The 13,959-nt window shown below is 42.5% G+C and overlaps 1 pseudogene; it reads left to right on the plus strand.

Moving 5' to 3' along the window:
* The first annotated feature begins 3,918 nt into the window (after nt 1-3,918).
* Nucleotides 3,919-13,959, plus strand: part of LOC143673282 (coiled-coil domain-containing protein 39-like) — a 43,385-nt pseudogene continuing 33,344 nt past the window's right edge.

Below are 13,959 nucleotides of genomic sequence, written 5' to 3' on the forward strand. Positions count from 1 at the left end.
GCGGTGGGGAAGACAGGCAGGAAAAGGTTTGGAATATGTGTGGGATGAAATCAGGAGTTTAATCTTAGATGTGTGTATCAGACTTGAGATATCTAAGAGATATCTTGATGGAATTGTCAATAGGTGGTTAGATACATGTTTGGAGTGCAGAAAGGAGATCTGGCTGGAGAAATGTTAATGGGAGTCATTCAGAAAAGATGGTTTCTAAAGACACGGAAATGAATGCAATCACAAGGAAGCAAGTACAGGAAGAGTAGAGACCAGTCTCAAGTCTTGAGGGATTTTAGTATAAAGAAGCCAAAAGAAAGAACAGAAAGCAACAAAGGAGATTGAAAAGGTAAGAGGGACACTGGAAGAGTAAAAGTCACAGAAAGTAAGAGGAAAAAAAAAGTTTTGAGGTAGGAAACAACTGAGCTGAATGCTCAGGTAAGTTGATGATGAACATTCCATTGGGTTAGGCGTAATGGTGATGACAGCAATGACAGTTTCTCATGTATGCATGGCCAAATACACGGAAAAATAAGTAAAAAAATCAGATTGGAAGGAAAATACTGTCTACACACATACACGAACATACACAAAAATGCCATTCATAACATACAAGAGATGGGCATAATTCAATAAGAAAAGATCATCTAAAGGGAAAAATGGGCAAAGGGAGGGACAAAGAATTTCTTAGAAGAAATGTGATGATGCCCAGCCTCACTTATAATCAATTAATGATAAGATGTCTTACTTTGCTCTTTAGATTGTATTTAGATCCTACTATACAGCATGTGCAAGGATATGCTCATACTTTGTTGGTGAGTATGTATCCTTTTTGAAGGATAATTTCATTATATATATCAAAATAAAATTACTTTACCTATGTTCCCATAACTTCACTTCTAAGAATATGTCCTGCGGAAAAATAACAGATCTGCAGGGCTATATCTTATTTCACTGACTCAAGGACACCAATAATTGAAAGCTGCACTACAATTTTAGAGTTATTAAAATATGAAAATAAGAGCCAATGAAATAAAGCATTAAAAATTTCACTGCAGAATTGTTTAAAAAAGTTATTGATTCATAATACTCAATTCTAAACTGCCAGTAAAAGTCTAAGGTAGGTCTAAATACAGTGACATGGACAGATGGCCACTACTGTTAAGTAAAAAATATCAATTTGGAGAAAAATATTTATTATATGATTCTATTTCTAAGGAAAAACACATATATGTTCATGTTTATAGTTTCATTTTCAAAAGGCTGTTAGGGCGCTGAATTATGGGTATGATTGTGTTTGAAAGGGGGGAGTTTAGGGTCATGGATGTCACTAGAAGGAAAGCTAGAGGATAAAGCATGGGGCTGTAAACCACGGTGAAGCCTGTGGTGGATGATGTACACTTTGATGGATTGTATGGTGTATGAATAAAACTACTTAACATTTTTTAAAGGGCTGTTAGGATAAATATCAAACAGTGGTAAGTAACTTCTGGGAACTGGCACAGAGGTGAAAGATATCTTTTCCTTTTCCTTTATACATAGGTGCTTTTTCGTTTTGCTTTGTTTTTACAAATATCCACACTATTTTTTGAAAAAAATTTTAAAAACCTACTCATCTCTTTATATTTAAACCTAAACAACTTGATCTAGGGGAGGGTAAACATACTGGGGAATGAGATAGTAAAAGAGTAACATCCATCTACTTTAGCATTTTGTGGGTAAATTGAATATCTCATGGTTGCCAATAAAACTTTGGGTTTTGTTTCCAAATCTAGTTTTAAGTGAAATCAAAAGGGTTATGATTTAGCAGTTGTAGAATTTTAACAGTGGGAACTAAGTGATATAGAATGCAGTGGTGATGCGGTGGAGGGGCAGAGATATAATTTTAAGGCAGAATCATAGAATTTGAAGAATGCAGGAAATAGAATCCTTGGAATATGGGAAATGGGGCTGTTTACAGGTCCTTCAGCTGTCAGACTTCCTTTCGTGTCTCCGGGGCTTTGGGGAGTACCCACCAGAGACAGCTGCAGTTAAACATTTGGCATCCACAGCTGCCTCTGAGAAGGGTGAATCAACCCACCGGCACCACCGAGGCAGCTGCTCAGTGCTCACATGAAGAAATGAGATCAGAAACTGGTAAGGGAATGTTTCAGATACATTGCAGTAATTAATACACTAATAATTTTAAAAAGTGGCATTGCCACAACATATCTCAAATACAAATAACTATGTGCCATCTTAACATATGCTGGATACTAACATTTTCATCAATAAGAATGACAAAACTATTATAAAATATTGAGATTGAATAAGATGACCCATAAGTTTATTTGAGTCCTAAAATTCCATTATTCTATTGTGATAAAAAGTCTCCCTGCAATCTGATTCTCTCCTCCCTTTCCACTTTGGAATTCAAGCATTGTAGGAGCAGTTATAAAATGCCTTGCTAATTCCTGTCTTCGAAGACACTAAACCCACAAGATTAAATTTATGGAAAACAATCCAGGCATAAAAAGACAAAGCTACTAAAGGAGGATTTCAAAAGTACAGATAAAAACCAACTGTAAAAAATATTTTCAAGACCACTGAAGAAAGATGAATATTGTATAGGTATTAGATGATACTGAAGAATTATTATTAATTTTATTGGAAAACAAGCACTCAGTGATGAATGCTCACGAATTTAGGGGTGAAATGTCTTGATATCTGTGATTCTCTTTAACATAGCCAAACAAAAAAGATACAAAAGAGGCAAGCATGGCAATATCTGAATATTAAATACAGATGATGAATACATGGGGGTTCATTATACTTCACTCTCTGTTCTTTTGTACATTCAAAATACTTCATGATAAAAAGTTCACCAAAGTACAGTAAGCTAAAATTGAAAAGAAAAAAGTTTCAGGTGGTTGCTTTTAGGATGTGCAAAATTAATTTGTGCCAACGGTGCATCAGTGGAGGGTATTCGGGCTCTGGAAGCTTAGAAAGACCTGTACCCTAATTCAGGACCCTGATTGCTTTCATCGCTTCTTCTCGGGGAACCTGTTTTTTGTTTTTTTTTGAATCTAGAAAATGAGAGGATAAGACCAGCCGACCGCTTTGTCTTTTCAGTTCTGAGATGCAACTGCACTGGCGCGGCGGCACGGCGGCGCGGCTGCCAGGCTGCCCGGTGGCCCGTCGATGCCACGCAGACCGTGGTGAATGCGCGCAGGGGCGCAAGGGCGCCTGGCCACAGCACACCGGGGCGACTGGGACACAGTGGAAACAGGCCGCCGGGTACAGGGTGGAGGGTGGAGGGGCGCGGGGCGCAGGGGCGCCGGGTTGCAGGGCGACAGACGCGCAGGGGCACTGGAGCGGCAGGGGTGGCACGGTAGTAGGGGCGCAGGGTTTGCCCGCCCCAGGAGCCACCCCTTCTGCCGAATATCGCCTTCTTGCTCATATGGGCTATTACGGAGCCTTTCTTTTTCCGAGAAAAGAAGAAAAAAGCAGGTTTGCTTGTGAAATTCCAGATTTTAAAATCTTACCAAACGCAAATGCAAAGAAAAATAAAGGTATGCGAGTGCCGGGGAGGGCCATCTGGAGCCGGCGCTGCGGGTTTGAGCCTCAGTCCTCGCGATCCCATCTACAGTCCGCAGACCGCTCTGGAAGGGAAACCAGGTCAATCTTCTACTTCCACCTTCAGCGGGAGCGGGGTAGCCCATGTGGTCCCCGCGGTTCCCACGGATGGTGCCCTCAGGCTGCCGGGAGAGCCCCCGGGAGCGCCCCGATGGACGCGGCGACCTTAGGGAGCCTCAGGAGGGGTCAAGGCTGGGGTTCAGGCACCTGGGTGGCCACGCACCGGGGAAGAACCCGGCAGTGCCCTGCGCTTCCGGGCGGAGCTCGCGCCGGAAGTCCCTGCTCCCGCGCCGCCCTTCCTATCCGGTAACCAAGGGCGCGGGGCGGTTGCTAGGGTGAAGAGTCCTCCTCAGCGCTGGGATCCTGGACGCGGTGCTGCTCCCGCGCGGTGGGAGGACAGGGTCTGCCCTCGGCGCCAGCCTGCGCTCTCGCACCTGCAGCCGGGATGAGTAGCAAGTTTCTGGCGGAGCTGCGCTGGGAGGACGAGTTCGCCCTCCCAGTGGCCAACGAGGAAAACCGGGTGCTGGAGGCGCAGATGAGGACCGGGGCCGGGCGTGGGCTCAGGTGGGGACCGGGGGCGGCAGTGGGGTGCGCGGGTTCTGCTTGGCGACGCTTTCTGGCTGCAGGAATACCTGCGCCTTTTCCCTTCTCTGCTTTCCTTCCGGTCCTGCCCCTGCTCTGCCCCGAGTCCTCCTTTACCCCGCCCGTTAGCTTTATTATTTAAAACATTGAACTACAGTTCATTTTCAGGGTTGATAAAAACTCATCGGGGGCGAGCCGCGGTGGCTCACCAGGCAGAGTTGTTGCCTGACGTGCTGTAGGCCGTGGTTCGATTCCCGTTGCTGCCAGTGCAAAACCCCACAAAACTCACCGGTGTCGTGTTCCCGGCGCGCACCGCACTGACCATTCCCATCTCCCGGGCCACAGAGGGACGCTGCCTCCCTTACGGCCCCCCCCTCCCGCTCCCCGCACTTTTTCCTTTCTCGGAATTATTCGCTCCTTGAAAGGGAACTTCTGAGCTGCCTGTAGAGACAGTTACTTGCGAATGTTTATAAACAATAAAACTTGTTCTGGTCTATTTTTTTTTTAATGAGTGTCTGTTTATGATGTTTAAAACTGAAGGTTCTCAAGATGGACAATCCAGTGAAAATGTAAAATGTGCAATTTATCGCTTTTCAAAGTGAGGGTTAAGTTGTCATATAATGCTATAAAATATTTTACGTTGTAAAGAAGTACTTGTACCCGCTTGAATCAATTTATATCAGGTGTTGGGGGAAAAATACAGCTGCCTCAGCAGACTTTTAAAAACCTCCAGCGGCCCACGCTGCATCCTGTGACACCGCGGGATTCCGTAGTGGGGAAGAGGGCCCGAGGCTTACACGGCTTGATAAAATAGAAGATTATTTTCTCCTCTAAAAATCCTTTGACTATCTTTGGAAAATAGTGGAAATACTTTTCAGAAAAGTCTGACCTATTTACTACTGTCGAATTTAGAAGGCTGATTTTTTTTCCCAAATGAGACACTTTGAGGAAATTTAAGTACCAATAGTACTGTTGAGATGTGATAATACTAAGAAGTATTCAGCCTTGGGTTCAGAGCCTCCTCACCAGCACTGCGCCTGACTCTCCTTCTGAAAAAAGGAGGTAAATAAAGCAATTATCTCACAAGGTTGTTATAAGATTCTAAGGAAATGATGTAGGTGAAAGTTCATTTAATTATTAGTTTTTTTATATCAGCTATTAAAATAATTACAGACTAGTAAAAAGACATAATCTCTTTTTCAGTTATTTATTCTTAGTAGAGAAGTAGTGGGTTAACAGAAAAATCATGCATAAAATGGAGCACTCCCATATACCACCCTAGCATTAGCAACTGGCATTGGTGTGCTATGTTTGTTACAATTGATAAAAGCATATATTTATAATTATATTATTAACTATAGTCCATGCTACAATGTAGGGTTCACAGTGTGGCACAGTTACATGGATTTGCTTAAAAGAATATTGTTCCAGTAACATATATTCAACCTAAAATTTCCCCTTTGAGACAAATTCAATATATAATTCATTGCTGTTAATTACATTCCCAATGTTGTGCTGTCATCACCACCATCCATTACCAATGTTTTCTGTCATCCTACATGGAACTCTGCACATTGTAAGCATTAACTTCCTATCACTATCACTACCCCATATGAGTTTGCTTATTCTATTATTTTATATCAGAGATATTAGAATATTTATCTTTTTGTATCTGGTTATTTCACTCAGCATGATGTCTTCAAGATTCACCCATATTGTTGCATGTATCAGAACTTCATTCCTATTTATGGCCAAATAATATTTCATTACATGTATATGCCACATTTTGTTTATCCATTCATCAATTGATAGACACTTGGGTTGCTTCCATCTTTTGTGAATTATGCTGCTGTGAACATCAGTGTGCAAAAGCCATTCAAGTCCCCGTTTCAGTTGTTTTGTTATATACATATGAAAAGGGTTGCCAGGTCGTATGGTAACTCTATGCTTAGCTTTCTGAGGAACTGTCAAACTGTCTTCTGCAGCACCTGTGCCATTTTACATTCCCACAAACAATGAATATTTTGTTCTTATTTGTCCACTATCTCTCCAACATTTTTAATTTTCTTTTTTTTCCCCTTTTTTAATGGTAGCCATTCTAGTGGGTATGAAGTGGTATTTCATGTGATTTTGAGTTGCATTACCCTAGTGGCTAATAATGTTGAACATCTTTTCATGTGTTTTTTTAGCCACTTGTATATTTTTTTTTGGAAAGATGTCTTTCAAATCTATTGCCATTTTTTATTGTTTTTTGATTTTGTTTTTGTTATTTGTTGTTGCCTTAAAGGATTTCTTTATATATTCTAGATGTTAAACCTTTATTGCATATGTGCTTTCCAAATATTGTCTCCCATTAAATAAGTTGTCATTTTACTTTCATAATAAAGTCCTTTGATGTGCAAAAGTTGTGAATTTTAATGAGGTGACATTTATCTATTTTTCTTTTGTTTCTTGCAATTTGGATGTAAAATCCAAGAAACCATTGCTTAACCCATGGTCTTGAAGATACGTCCCTAAGTTTTCTTCAAAGAATTTGTCATTGGTCTATTTTCCTTAGGTCTGCTATCCATTTTGAGTTGGTTTTTGTATAAGGAAGGGGTCCACCTTCAATCTTTTGCTTATGGAGATCCAGTTTTTCGATCTCTATTTGATGAAGACACTGTTTTTTCACCAGTTGGTTGGTGTCATGGTCAGGTTCATGTGTCAACTTGGTCAAGTGGTGGTACCTGTTTGTCTGGTTGGACAAGTGCTGGCCTGTCTGTTGCAATGAGGACATTTCATAGAATTAGATCATGAGCATGTCACCTGCATCCACAGCTGATTCCATTTGTAATCAGCCAAGGGGAGTGTCTTCTGCAATGAATAATGCTTAATCTAATCACTGGAAGCCTTTTAAGGAGGATTCAGAAGAGAAAGGCTCTCTTCCTGCTTCAGCTGGCAAATCTCTCCTGTGGAGTTGTCCAGACCCTCCATCAGAATCGTCAGCTTCACAGCCTGCCCTGTGCATTTTGGACTCTGTGTTCCCATGGTCACGTGAGACACTTTTATAAATTTTATATTTGCGAGTGTTCCCTGTTGATTCTGTTTCTCTAGAGAACCCTAACTAATACAACTTGGTACCAGAAGTGGTTCTTAAGAATCAAAATCTTAAAAATAGATTTTTATGAATGGTTTTCTACTCTGACAGGACTCAAAGACACTAAGGACTCTGATTCCCATAATCACAATGACACTCCCAATCCATGGAGTGAGTTGGTAAAAGAGATACTCAAAATATCACCATTTGATTCTCCTATGCTTCGCTTGTACAAAACCAGGCTCTGGGGGATAATGATTTTGATACCTTTGTGTAGTTTTGTGGAAATAAGAAATATAGAGATGTTGACTGGTTGTTGTTAGATATACTGGCTACATTAAGGAGTGAAAGAGATGGGCTTAAAGCTTCACCCAAGAAGCTTAAGCACCGTCTGACAGATGTAGAAGTTTCTATGAGTGTCCTGAAGGAAAATCTTATTTCCTGCAGCCATAGACTTCAGATCTCTGAAAATCAGACTCAGAATCTTGTTGTTAAAGTAGCAACTTTACAACATAAACTGAAATCTCAATGTTGCATGGTGTCTGCCATTAAAGTGAGGGCATTGATTGGAAAGAGTGGGACCCTGAAAAATGGGATGGTGACATATGGATTGATAATGATGTTGGGGGTGAGGTTGAAACCCTAGGTCATGCTGAGTCTTCTCTAGATAACCCTGTAATAGTCTGCCCTGAAGACATAGCTGCCCCACCTTCAGTTTACCTTGAGGAGTTGGCCACCCAACCGCCTCCTGAAGGGATTAGCCCTAGAGTTATTAATCCTGTTTCACCAGATGAAACTGCAAATGAAGGCCCTGAAGCAAATGCCTTGGAAGATATTTCTAATTCTTTTCATGACCCATCCCCACCACCCCTCATTTCTTCCAGACCTATAAGTTGGCTAAAGTCCCAACAGGAGCCTAAAGGTAAGGTACAAAGTATCACACATGAGGAGGTATGTTATACTCCAGAAGAACTGTGTGAGTTTTCCAATTTATAGAGGCAGAAATCAGAGAATATATGTGGCAATGGATTTTAAAGGTGTGGGATAATGATTGGAGGAATATAAGGCTGGATCAGGCTGAATTCATTGAGATGGGCCCACTAACCTGAGATTCTGCATTCAATGTTATAGATCGAGGGGTTAGAAAAGGTATTAACAGTTTGTTTGGATGATTGGTTGAAACATGGATTGAAAGGTGGCCAACATTACCTGAGGCTGAAATGGCAGAACTGCCCTGGTATAATGTAGATGAGGGGATCCAGAGGCTTAGAGAGATTGGAATGTTAGAGAAGATTTATCATGCAAAGCCTGCTTTTATACCCCAGGAATGTCCAGAAGATGCACCTTTTACAGAACAATAAGAAATAAATTTGTGAGACTAGCGTCATCATCCCTGAAGAGCTCGGTAATTGCACTTCTCTGTTGGTCAGATATTACTGTGGAAACTGCTGTCACTGAGCTGGAATCCTTAAACACAATGAGGATGACTGGATCCCGATTGGCAGAAGCAGGGTGACAGCACTTAATCTCCAAAGACAGGGTAGACGTGCTATTATAAGACAACAAACTCAAAGCAGGAGTCAAAATTATATGATTCGCAGAGATTTGTGGCCTTGGCTAGTAAATCATGGGGTACCTAGAAATACAATAGAAGGGCAGTCTACTAAATTCTTGTTCGCGCTGTATAAACAAAAGAGTTCTAGGTCAAGTGAACAGAATTCTAACCTGAAATCACAAAAACACAGAGTCACGGTCCCTTAAGAAGTGACATTAATTCCAGGGGACCCAAAACGTAACTCTGGTCCACCAGTCAGAGTGGGGGCTTATGGAGACCTGGTGATCCATGGAGTTTTAGCTCAGGTCCATCTCACAGGGGGTCCAGTGGGCCCTCAGACCCATTCTGTAGTTATTTCCCCAGTTCTAGAATGTATAATTGGAATAGACATACTGAGCAACTGGCAGAATCCCCATGTGGGCTCTCTAACTTGGGCAGTGAGGGCTATTATGGTGGAAAAGACCAAGTGGAAGCCACTCAAACTGCCCCTACCTAGCAGAATAGTAAATCAGAAGCAATACCAGATTCCTGGAGGGATTGCAGAGATTACTGCCACTCTTAAGGACTTGAAGGATGCAGGGATGGTGATTCCCAGCACACCCCCATTCAACTCTCCTATTTTGCCTGTGCAGAAAACAGATGGGTCTTGGAGAATGGCAGTGGATTATTATAAGATCAACCAGGTGGTAACTCCAATTGTAGCTGCTGTTCCAGATGTGGTATCATTGCTTGAGCAAATCAACACATCCCCTGGTACCTGGTACACAGCTGTTGATCTGGCAAATGATTTTTTCTCAATAACTATTAGTAAGGATGCCAGAAACAAGATCAGCAATGTACTTTCACTGTCCTACTTCAGGGATATATCAACTCTCTGGCCCTATGTCATAATCTTGTCCACAGAGACCTTAATCATTTCTCCCTCCCACAAGACATCACACTGGTCCATTATATTGATGATATCATGTTGATTGGACCTAGCAACAATCATCTTCTTAGTAGCAGAAAGTAGCAACTAGGGCGGGCCACGGTGGCTCAGCAGGCAAGAATGCTCACCTGCCATGCCAGAGGACCCGGGTTCGATTCCCGGTGCCTGCCCATGTAAAAAAAAAAAAAAAGTAGCAACTACTCTAGACTTGGCATTTGCATATTAGAGGATGGGAGATAACTCCAGCAAAAATACAGGGCCCTTCCACCTCAGTGAAATTTCTAGGTGTCTAGTGGTGTGGGGCATGTTAAGATATCCCTTCTAAGGTGAAGGATAAGTTGCTGCATCTGGCCCTCCTACAATCAAAAAAGAGGCATAATGCCTAGTTGGTCCCTCTGGATTTTGACAACAACATATTTCTCATTTGGGTGTGCTACTATGGCCCATTTATCGAGTAACCAGAACAGCTGCTATTTGAGTGGGGACCTGAACAAGAGGAGGCTCTGAGACAGGTCCAGGCTGCTGTACAAGCTGCTCTGCCACTTGGGCCATATGATCCAGTAGATCCAATGGTGCTGGAAGTGTCAGTGTCAAACAGAGATGTTGTTTGGAACTTTTGGCAGGCCCCTATAGAAGAATCACAACGTAGACAATTGGGATTTTGGAGCAAAGCCTTACCGTCTCTTGCAGTTAACTACTCTCCTTTTGAGAAACAGCTTTTGGCCTGTTACTGGGCCTTAGTAGAGACTGAATGCTTAACCATGGGTCACCAAGTTACCATGAGACCTGAGTTGCCTATCATGACCTGGGTGTTGTCTGACCCACCAAGCCATAAAGTTGGCTATGTGCAGCAGCACTCTATTTTAAAATGGAAATGGTATATACGAGATAGGGCCATAGCAGGTCCTGAAGGCACAAGTAAGTTACATGAAGAAGTGGCCCAAATTCCCATGGTTTCCACTCCTGCAACATTGCCTTCTCTTTCTCAGACAAGAGCTATGGTCTCTTGGGCAGTTCCTTACAGTGAATTGACTGAGGAAGAGAAAACTCTGGTCTGGTTTACAACTGATTCAGCACGATATGCAAGTACCCCCCAAAAGTGGGAAGCTGCAGCACTACAACCCCTTTCTGGGGTATCCTTGAAGGACAATGGTGATGGAAAATCCTCCCAGTGGGCAGAACTTTAAGAGTGCACCTGGTAGTTCATTTTGCTTGGAAGGGGAACTGGCCAGAGGTGCATTTGTATACTGACTCATGGGCTGTTGCTAATGGTTTGGCTGGATGGTCAGGGACTTGGAATGACCATAATTGGAAAACTGGTGACAAAGAAGTCTGGGGAAGAAGTCTGTGGATAGACCTTTCTGATTGGGCTAAAAACATGAAGATATATGTATCCCATGTGAATGTACACCAGAGGTTGATTTCAACAGAGGAAGGTTTTAATAATCAAGTGGTTGAGATGACCCGTTCTGTGGATACCAGTCAGCCTCTTTCTCCAGCAACTCCTGTCATTACCCAGTGGGCTCATGAACAAAGTGGTCATTGGTCAGGATGGAGGTTATGCATGGGCTTAGCAACATGGACTTCCACTCACCAAGGCTGACTTGGCTACAGCCACTGCTGAGTGTCCAATCTGCCAGCAGCAGAGACCCACCCTCAGCCCCAGATATGGCACCATTCCCCGAGGTGACCAGCTGGCTACATGGTGGCAGGTGGATTACATTGGTCCACTCCCTTTATGGAAGGGGCAGCGATTTGTCCTAACTGGAATAGACACATATTCTGGGTATGGTTTGCTTTCCCTGCATGAAATGCTTCTGCCAAAACTACCATCCATGGGCTTACAGAATGCCTTATCCATCATCATGGTATTCCACACAGCATTGCTTTGGATCAAGGAACACACTTCACAGCAAATGAAGTGCTGGAATGGGCACATTCTCATGGAATTCTCTGGTCTTACACTATTCCCCATCATCCAGAAGCAGCTGGATTGATAGAATGGTGGAATGGCCTTTCGAAAACTCAATTACAGTGCCAACTCTGTGGCAATACCTTGAAAGACTGGGGTAATGTTCTCCAGGAAGCTGTATATGCTCTGAATCAGCATCTGCTGTATGATGCTGTTTCTCCCATAGTCAGAATCCTTGTGTCCAGGAACCAAGGGGTGGAAATGGGAGTGACACCACTCACTATTACCCCTAGTGATCCACTAGGAAAATTTTTGCTTCCTGTCCCTGTGACCTTGAACTCTGCTTGTCTTCAGGTTTTAGTTCCAAAATGGGGAGTGCTTCTAGCAGGAGAAACCACAATGATTCCATTTAACTGGAATCTAAGACTGCCACATGGTCACTTGGGGCTACTCATGCCCCTGGATCAACAAGCCAAGAAGGGGATTCTATTATCGGCTGGGGTCACTGACCCTGACTATCAGGAGGAAATAGGACTGCAACTACCCAGTGGAGGTAAAGAAAAGTTTTCTTGGATTATAGGAGATCCCCTAGGGCATCTTTTAGTTCTACCATGCCCTGTGATTAAAATCAATGGAAAACTGCAACAACCCAATCCCAGCAGGACTACTAATGGCTCTGAAACTTCAGGAATGAAGGTTTGGGTCACCCCACCAGGCAAAGAACCATGGCCAACTGAAGTGCTTGCTGAGGGTAAAGGGAACATGGAATAGGTAGTGGAAGAAGGTAATGATAAATATGAACTATGACCACGTGATCAGTTACAGAAACAAGTACTGTACTGTTTTGTTCCTGTTATACTATTTAAGTTGTATGATATCAAGTTTAAGAATGACTATTACCCAAGTACTTGCGCCCTATTCTGGAGATATTTAATGTGTTTCCAGTTATATGCAGGACAGTTGAGTATTGTTAACTGAAAGAAAAAACGTGTGTTTTATTGTTTTTTATTTAGAAATTAGGTATTATTTAAGGTGGTATGTATAGCTGCCAAGTCGACAAAGGGTGGACTTTCATGGTCTGGTTAATGTGTCAACTTGGCCAAGTGGTGGTACCTGTTTGTCTGGTTGGGCAAGTGCTGGCCTGTCAGTTGCAATGAGGATGTTCTAGTTTGCTAGCTGCTGGAATGCAATATACCAGAAACGGAATGGCTTTTAAAAGGGAGAATTTAATGAGTTGCTGGTTTACTGTTCTAAGGCTGAGAAAATGTCCCAATTAAAACAAGTCTATAGTAATGTCCAATCAAAGGCATCCAGGGAAAGATACCTTGGTTCAAGAAGGCCGATGAAGTTCAGGGTTTCTCTCTCAAGTGAGAAGGCACATGGAGAACACAGTCAAGGCTTCTCTCTCAGCCAGAAGGGCACATGGTGAATACAGCATCATCTGCTAGCATCTTCTCCTGGCTTCCTGTTTCGTGAAGCTCCCAGGGAGGTGTCTTCCTTCTTTATCTCCAAAGGTCACTGTCTGGTGGACTCTGCTTTGTAGTGTCACTCTCTCTGAATCTCTCTCTCCAAAATGTTCCCTCTTTTATAGGACTTCAGAAACTAATCAAGACCCACTCAAATGTGTGGAGACATGTCATCCCTTAATCCAGTTTGACAACCATTCTTGCCTAAATCACATCAACCAGGGAGATGATCTCATTACAGTTTCAAATATACAGTATTGAATAGGGATTATTCTACCTTTATGAAATGGGATTTATATCAAAACATGGCTTTTCTTAGAGGGCATAATTCCTTTCAAACCAGCACAGAGGACATTTCATAGAATTAAATCATGATCATGTCAGCTGTATCCACTGCTGATTCCATTTGCAATCAGCCAAGGGGAGTGTCTTCTGCAATGAATGATGCTTAATCTAATCACTGGAAGCCTTTTAAGGAGGATTAAGAAGAGACAGGCTCTCTTCCTGTTTCAGCTGACAAATCTCTCCTGTGGAGTTGTCCAGACCCTCCATCAGAATCGTCAGCTTCACAGCCTGCCCTGTGCATTTTGGACTCTGTGTTCCCATGGTCACATGAGACACTTTCATAAATTTTATATTTGCTAGTGTTCCCTGTTGATTCTGTACTCTAGAGAACCCTAACTAATGCAGTTGGTCTTAGCACCTTTGTCAACATTCAGTTGGCCACAAATCTGAGGGTTGATTTTTGCACTCTCAGTTCAGTTACGTTGGTCTGTGTCTGTCCTTGTCCTAGTACTATGCTGTCTTGATTAGAGTGGCTTCGTAATAAGTTTTTTT

The sequence above is a fragment of the Tamandua tetradactyla genome, unplaced genomic scaffold (genome assembly GCF_023851605.1).
Source record: "Tamandua tetradactyla isolate mTamTet1 unplaced genomic scaffold, mTamTet1.pri scaffold_73_ctg1, whole genome shotgun sequence".
NCBI lineage: Eukaryota > Metazoa > Chordata > Mammalia > Pilosa > Myrmecophagidae > Tamandua > Tamandua tetradactyla.